This window comes from Neodiprion virginianus, chromosome 7 (genome assembly GCF_021901495.1).
Source record: "Neodiprion virginianus isolate iyNeoVirg1 chromosome 7, iyNeoVirg1.1, whole genome shotgun sequence".
Classification (NCBI taxonomy): Eukaryota; Metazoa; Arthropoda; class Insecta; order Hymenoptera; family Diprionidae; genus Neodiprion; species Neodiprion virginianus.
Genome location: NC_060883.1, coordinates 2,439,728 through 2,446,769, shown reverse-complemented (window position 1 = coordinate 2,446,769; position 7,042 = coordinate 2,439,728). Strand labels below are relative to the sequence as shown.

The following is a 7,042-nucleotide window of genomic DNA, read 5'->3' as shown; positions in this document are numbered from 1 at the left end:
AACTTTACTCGAGATAGCTGATTTTTCAAGCAAACCTCGAGATAGCCGTTCATTCTACGCAACCGTCGATATCGTCTTCTACCCACATAAGTAGGCGGAAAAAAATAATTACAAAATTCCCGCCCGCAAGGATGAAATTGATTACAATGCTTCTTTTTATGGTAAAAAACAAAAAAGTAACAGTCTTCCACCGATAAAATAGAATAAAACCGTTCGAAAAGGCCTTTTTGTATATTTTGCTTCACTCCGATATTCTTGCACTTTCTCATTTAAAAAATCGTTCACGTGAAAAAGATGGATTGAGAAAAAATTTGTCACTGCTGCCCGAACCACGTTTAAATTTCGCAAAAGGCTATTTTCGAGCATTTCAAAATTGAGATATCCTCGAATCCTTCGGTGGCTATGTTTTGTTCGACAAAACAAAAGTTTTTACAAAACTTGAGATTCGGGCGGTTTTTCGTTGTACCGAAAAATCTATCTTGAAATGTGCTGCAATATTTGAAAATTATGAAAAATTGGTTTTCGCAAATTTCAACGTAGATGTTTCGGTACTAAAAAAAATCGCACGCATCTAAGGTTTGATAAAAACTGTTGTTTCGTCATGCGAAACATAGTCACCGGAAGATTTAAGGACATCTCAATTTTGAAATTTCCGAAAATAGTCCTTTTCGAAATGTCAACTTCCATGAGCTGGTTGTAAAAAAAATTTGCCAGTCCAGCCCTTTTATGTAAGCTATTTTTTAGTAAAAGAGTGCAAGAATCTCGCAGAAGAGCGAAATCTAAAAGAAGCCCTTTTCCGAACTGTCCTATTGTATCTAGGACTGTTATGTTTGCGTTTGTTACTATAAAAAGAAGCGTTGTAATTAATTTTATCCTTGAGGGTAACCACTTTTTAAATATTTTTTTCCATCACTTATGCGGGTGGAAGACGAGTTGTGTCGTGGAATTTAGACGAAACATGACATTTTCTGAGCTTCTTACGTTTCAATTAATGCCTACGATAAGTTTCACGTATTCCGCCATGCATTTTTTTCCTCACTTTCTGCAGTAATTGTAACCGTCGTGTACCACCCCTCGTCGTGGGGGCGCGTTGGAAGACGTTCGTGCTACTCTGTTGTATGTGACACGGATAACTCGGACAAAAAAAATGAAGCTCGCGAAAATTGTGCAACGAAATCTGTCGTTACCTCCCGGACTATTCACTCGATCACTCGATCACTGGGATCACCTTGGACACCTTAACCACTGGATGGAGTCGATTACCGGATCCCACCGATCCCTCGATCACTGGATCATTGGATCATTTGCAGGATGGCGCCGATTGTGCTCAAATAAAATTCCCTAACTTTTCCCGTAAAAAAAATCAGAACTCCCTGACGTTTTCCCACGAAACTTGAATGTTGTTGAACAGCTTTTACGATCTCACAGCTCCGGAAGTTGTACAATGTACATCTTGGATATATTAATTTGGATCTAAAAAACGTGAATAATATTGCTTCGTCTCACACGAACAATAAGAAATTGTACAATTCTATTTCCGGCAGTTAGCTTGGCTAAATTTACAAAGCACGGCTGAAGTTTGAAAACAATTTATAGAAAAGTGCGTTCTTTCCCATGGTTCCTCATAATTCCACGACTTTTCCCGATGGACAAAATTCTCCGACTACTTCCGGTTTTCCCGGTTTGTCGCCACCCTGATTATTAATAATCGCGCAAAAGGGCGCGACCGATTTACCTGTAAAAATACCTTAAATATCTAGGACTTGTCGCAAAATTCTGCAGAAAGCCAATCCGCATCCGCGTCTTTTCGAATCCGACGCGTCGCGATGCGGATTGTTCTTCCGAGATGCGGGTCAAGTCCGGGAGGGAGGTTGGAGGGCATGCATTACCTATATTGTGTGGCGTGACGGTCGGCGTTCCTCTTCGACGCGAAGTCTTCGAGCTCAGCATCTCGCCATCCAGCGTACCACGGAACGCGATGGATGGTCGAGAGATGCGTTTTGCCCATTCGGACGATCACAGAAATCAATCGAATGGAATAACGATCGGTGATCACTGAATGATTGAATTGAACAACAATGGAAAAATGGTTGCAGAGTGACAAGAAATGGAAAATTCTAACTTGTTATTATTCAAACGCTTACAAACGGTCGAGAGACTCGAATACCGATTCTTTTGGGAACAAAATTTCCGTGATCGTTCGACGCTGTGGATTACAAAAGTTAGCAACATCGCGGTACATCCCGACCTTCCTACCCTTGCCTGTTTCCCAACGGAAAAGAGAGACTCTCACACACACACGCACAAACCCCGCGACGGACCCGAAAACGTTCGCCTACCTGCCCGGTTACCTATATTCGATCTAAACGATTCTCCATTCTTTCCAACACACGTCATTCTTCGTCATTCGCGCCGTGGTCACTGACTTACATTTTCGTTGTTTACCTGTTGGGAGCAAAACGTTTTTGTATCGTAGTCTGCCTACTCAGAATACAGTATCGCGGTTGTTTCCCGCAAACCCTGATATCGCATGTATCGTTTTAGCAAATATGGGCAGACTTTCGGTACATCAACCTTTTGTAAAATTGATTAAAAACATCCTGTATGCCAATTAGCATTTTTCTAAGCGAGCTAAGAAAAAAAAGCATTTGATGGATACTTGTTGAGTGTTAAAATATTGAAAATGACGTATAATATAAGATGCAATTTGATTGCGTTACGTTATGCCAGACTTTGCAATTTTATCGATACAACAATAATGTGAATATTCGAATACGTTAAAACCTCAGGTGAACCCACCGCTTAAAGGACATCGTCGGTAAATTCAAACGTGGATTATTACATCAGTTGCGAAACACAATTCGATCTCGCGAGTGCCGAGTAAGCGATGGTTACCTGTCGCGATGCTCATTCCACTTTTAGCAACGTGTAAAATTTCTAACTTCAAGTGAGCTACGGTTAATTAAATTGCGAAACGAAAATTATCCGACCAAAAGTCAAGCACGTTGCGATCGCTAATGAGCCTATCCATGCAGCTAAGAAATCCAAGATTTGCGTAACAATTGTTACCGCCACGCCACGTGACAGGGGAATACCAGGGAAATACCCGTAACCTAAATACGTGCAAACTCACCGACGTTGCCGAGTAATGGAGAAGTTGCTCGGATGTCTCTGCTTAAATCTGGAAAAGCAAAAAAGGACGCCCGAATTAATTCGTGTACAAAGACGCATTGTCAGTTCTCGAATTAATTATCACCGTTGTTTACAGATTACGCAAGGATTGAAATTATGCTTCAAATGTACCACCTCGAACAATCAAACGGTAATTGAAATTAGTATTCTTACCTCCTTTAGGTTGCTCCACACTTGAAATGTAGTAGTTCGCGTAGCATCTCACGATCAGGTCGAATGGTGAAGCGTCGCACTTTTTACACTGCGATAAGAATGTAACGGAATATTACTCATTGAACGTACTTGGATCAGATTTCATGTCCCTACAAACTGTGTGTTTCAAAATAATTTTTGTTTTTTTTTCACAACATTTCAGCGGTTTCCGTTGTATTAATAAACTAACTGCATAAACGAATAACAGAAAGTTGGTGAAACAGGCACAAGTACCGAATAGCTACCACTATTTACGACCAAAAGCGACAATGTGATCAAGAATCGTATTTATTACTCACCTTCCACTTTTCTCCACTCCAAGGGATGGTCCAGTTTTCACTTTATTTCCAGAGATCAATCGATCGAGCCGACTCTTTCGGATCGTTGCTAAATTAGGTCAATCACACTGTGAAACGTGGTACTTCCCTGTAGTCAGACAAGAGATAACATTTTGTTAGTATTCCGTGTTCAAAATAAATTCACGCTCTATTGAAAATCGGCGATCATTATTACAAAACATAATCAAAGACCGAACAGCGATAAAGTTTAACCGAAAGACAAACCTCTGAAGTGACAAACGCGCACCAAGGATGGTTACTTGTTTCGAGAGGTAAGACGCACGAGTCGTCGCGCTTGTTGTAACGCATTGTAACGACACAGCTTCACATTCGTGAATAATAACACTTCCGTATTCCGTTAACGAACCGATAATTTATTTTTATATAAAAAGAATGACGCCTCAATGAACCACTCACTGATGAACACGTTACAATTGCATTACGAACTCGTTGTCAAACGAAGCTCACCTTCCGCAAGACCCCTTTTTCAGAATATTAGAAAGAAAACCGCAATGGAAGATTATCGGAGTATTTTCTTGTCACAAAACGCTTGCGACGAGTGAAAAGTTTACCCGAGAGGAATTTCAATATGTTGCTAGCCTGTTCGACAAGCTTCGGAAAGTTAAAAATCTGCCACGTGATAATTACACTCGATTCCAAGCCCGTTCGCACTTAACGCGTCGTAGCTGGTTGCCCGCAAAGGACTGATTGTGAATGGAACTTGTCAACGAAGCAGCTACGCACTTACCTAAGCGAAGGTCGGCCGCACAAACAACAACAAACAACACCCGACGCGGAGAGTCGAGAATCGAATTCGCCAATACCTGAAATTGCACGGTGGAATGAAAATTTGATACACGAATGTGTATGACTGTCGCAGACTGCTTTTACTTCAGTAACCGGTTTTTCTTTCTAATTTTCACAGATGAGTAAGGTGGAAATACACTGATCGAACAACGTGACACCAGTTATTGACACTTGTAGCCCAATCATTGACCCTTTTATTTCCCTTAAATTTAGAATTTCTCGATGACTAAAACCAATTGCTAGACGGTTAGACACTACAAATTTATTTTCTTGTAATTTCAGAACTGAGGATCCAGATATAACCAAAAAAGGTCAATAATTTGTAGTGTTTTCGCGAGTTTTTTTACTTTTTTGGGACGTCCAGCAGCCTCACCTCATTCGCTATAAAAAAAAAATTGAAAGTAATTGCAACAATACAAATTTGCTCTTTGAAGAAGTAAAATTAATTCTCAATTAAATTTCTCCAGTTATCGAATCAAAGAACTGATTCTTCATTCAATGCGTCGAATCAAGAGAATGACAACAAATTCCCAATATAATTTTTCGAATTAAGAAATAAAAAATAATTCTGTAAATTGAAAACAATTTCTCAAATATTTGAGCTCAAAGTTGACTACGTAAGAAACTTTGTAAAAATCAATTGGGCGTCTTAGAGATGCCACTGTCGTCTGTAAAAGATTCGATGTATTCACAGAAATATAAACGATACACGTTCATGTACTTGACTGACGTTAATTTTTACGTCGTCTAATTTCGGCCTACGTATTTCTTGAACGGAATTATCTCAACTATGTTACCAACGTTTTGCAAGCGATAGTTGGTGGTTACGAACAACTTCCTTTACCGGCGTGGTCAGTTGCTTGGTTAACAATACGTGAAACTGCTACGAAAACTGTTACGAAAAATTACCCAGGGTCATTTATCAGTCTTTGTATATCCTAAGTCAACGACACAGGTTTCGTTATTCCTCGGAATCCCCTCAGGGGCTTACGAAAATTACAACTCTGGCACGCTGGCGGACAACCTCTGACACGCAACGTGCTCGAAGATACGGTACACGGATAACTTTCCCTTCGTCTGCGGGAATTGAAATTACTCGGAATCCCTCTTTGCTTTCTACTTTTTTTTTTTTTTTATTTTTTTTTTCTTTCTTTTCTCAATCAATCTGTCGGCTTTCCCTTATTGCCGTGATAAGCCGGGAAAGGAAGGGTGAGAAGAAGGTGTGGAATTATCGCCCACCACTAGGGGAAATTCCTTTTTATAAATCAGGCTACCTGCAATGATTACTTTTGTATCGTCGTTTTCACCCTCGTCCTCCATGAGGGCGGGGGAAAGAATTTTTCCCCGTCTCTTGCCGGATAAAACGAATGAATCGAATTCGAGAAATGGAATAAGAAGTGTACCTCAGCCTCGAATTCCGGCAGCAAAGTTGCTCGCTTCGAAGATAAGACGGTAATTTACTCTCGCAACTGAGAAACCAACGACCACTCAAAAATAACATAGCGAATCTTTTTCCCGCAGCTTGTAAGTTTCTTTCTATGGTTCGATTTGAAATGTCAAAAATACACGAGGCTGAATTTTTTCCTCTGAGAAGCCGCCGTTTTGATGAAAATTATTATTTCGCTTGTTCCTTCGTTCAAAGACCAGATAACACCTTGTATCAACTATTCCTTTTTTTGTTTTTTCATTTCGGATGATCCAGTCCAGAGATATCTCATTCGTCGCAAGTTGCCTTTATTTAAAGGTACTCCCGGATATCGGTTGTAGCATCTTTAAAAATCGTTATTTTTACACGTAAAAGGTATCATAATAAACTTCAATCTTACCCCAATATGTATATAAATTTTTATATGAATAAATTCAAATGTCTTTGTGTGAAAAATTCTTGAAAAATCGCTTTTTCCGGCCTCCTGACTGTACATAACCGCTCAGCACGTTTGGCTGCTAACTTCAGGCTAGTCAAAAATACGTTGCAAGAGGATCGGTCCGAAAATTCCCTGAAGTTCGATGCCCTTATTTTTGAAACTCCCACGTATCGAGCTGTACCCCAATTATGCATCGATCTCCAGGGACCGGTCATGAAAATATGAAATCGCTGTTCCACGGAGTAAGAGCGATTTTATTATACACTGCAGGGTTCCGAGTTAACATGTGTAAGGTTACCACCCGGAACTGTTACAAGCAGCATCGGCGAGGATGAAAGATGAACCGTGAACGATAAACGGTAAACGATGCTTTCCTGCATCGGGGAGCTCAAAGATTCAAAGAGAGCTGCTGCGCCGCTGCCTCCACCTCCACCTCCACCTCCGCCTCTGGTGGGGGTGCGGCTCTCAAAAGTCGAACGCTTTGAATTTAATACCCAAGAGGAGCAGGAGGAACTCGCCTCGATTCCACACAACAGCCAACCCTCCAATCTCGGTTAAAATATCCCAACCGCAACCTTTCTTTACATCTATACAGACCTGCACGTCTGAGTCACTTTTACGAAAGGTTGTTGTGCTCCGATGCTGCTG

At 40.6% G+C, this 7,042-nt stretch overlaps 1 long non-coding RNA gene across 1 annotated transcript; it reads right to left on the bottom strand.

Moving 5' to 3' along the window:
• Positions 1-3,108: 3,108 nt before the first annotated feature.
• Positions 3,109-3,803, bottom strand: LOC124309089 (uncharacterized). Its single transcript, XR_006909169.1, has 3 exons — positions 3,684-3,803; positions 3,346-3,433; positions 3,109-3,181 (listed from the first exon to the last, which is right to left on the bottom strand). It is a non-coding gene; the product is annotated as an uncharacterized LOC124309089 (long non-coding RNA).
• Positions 3,804-7,042: the final 3,239 nt, after the last annotated feature.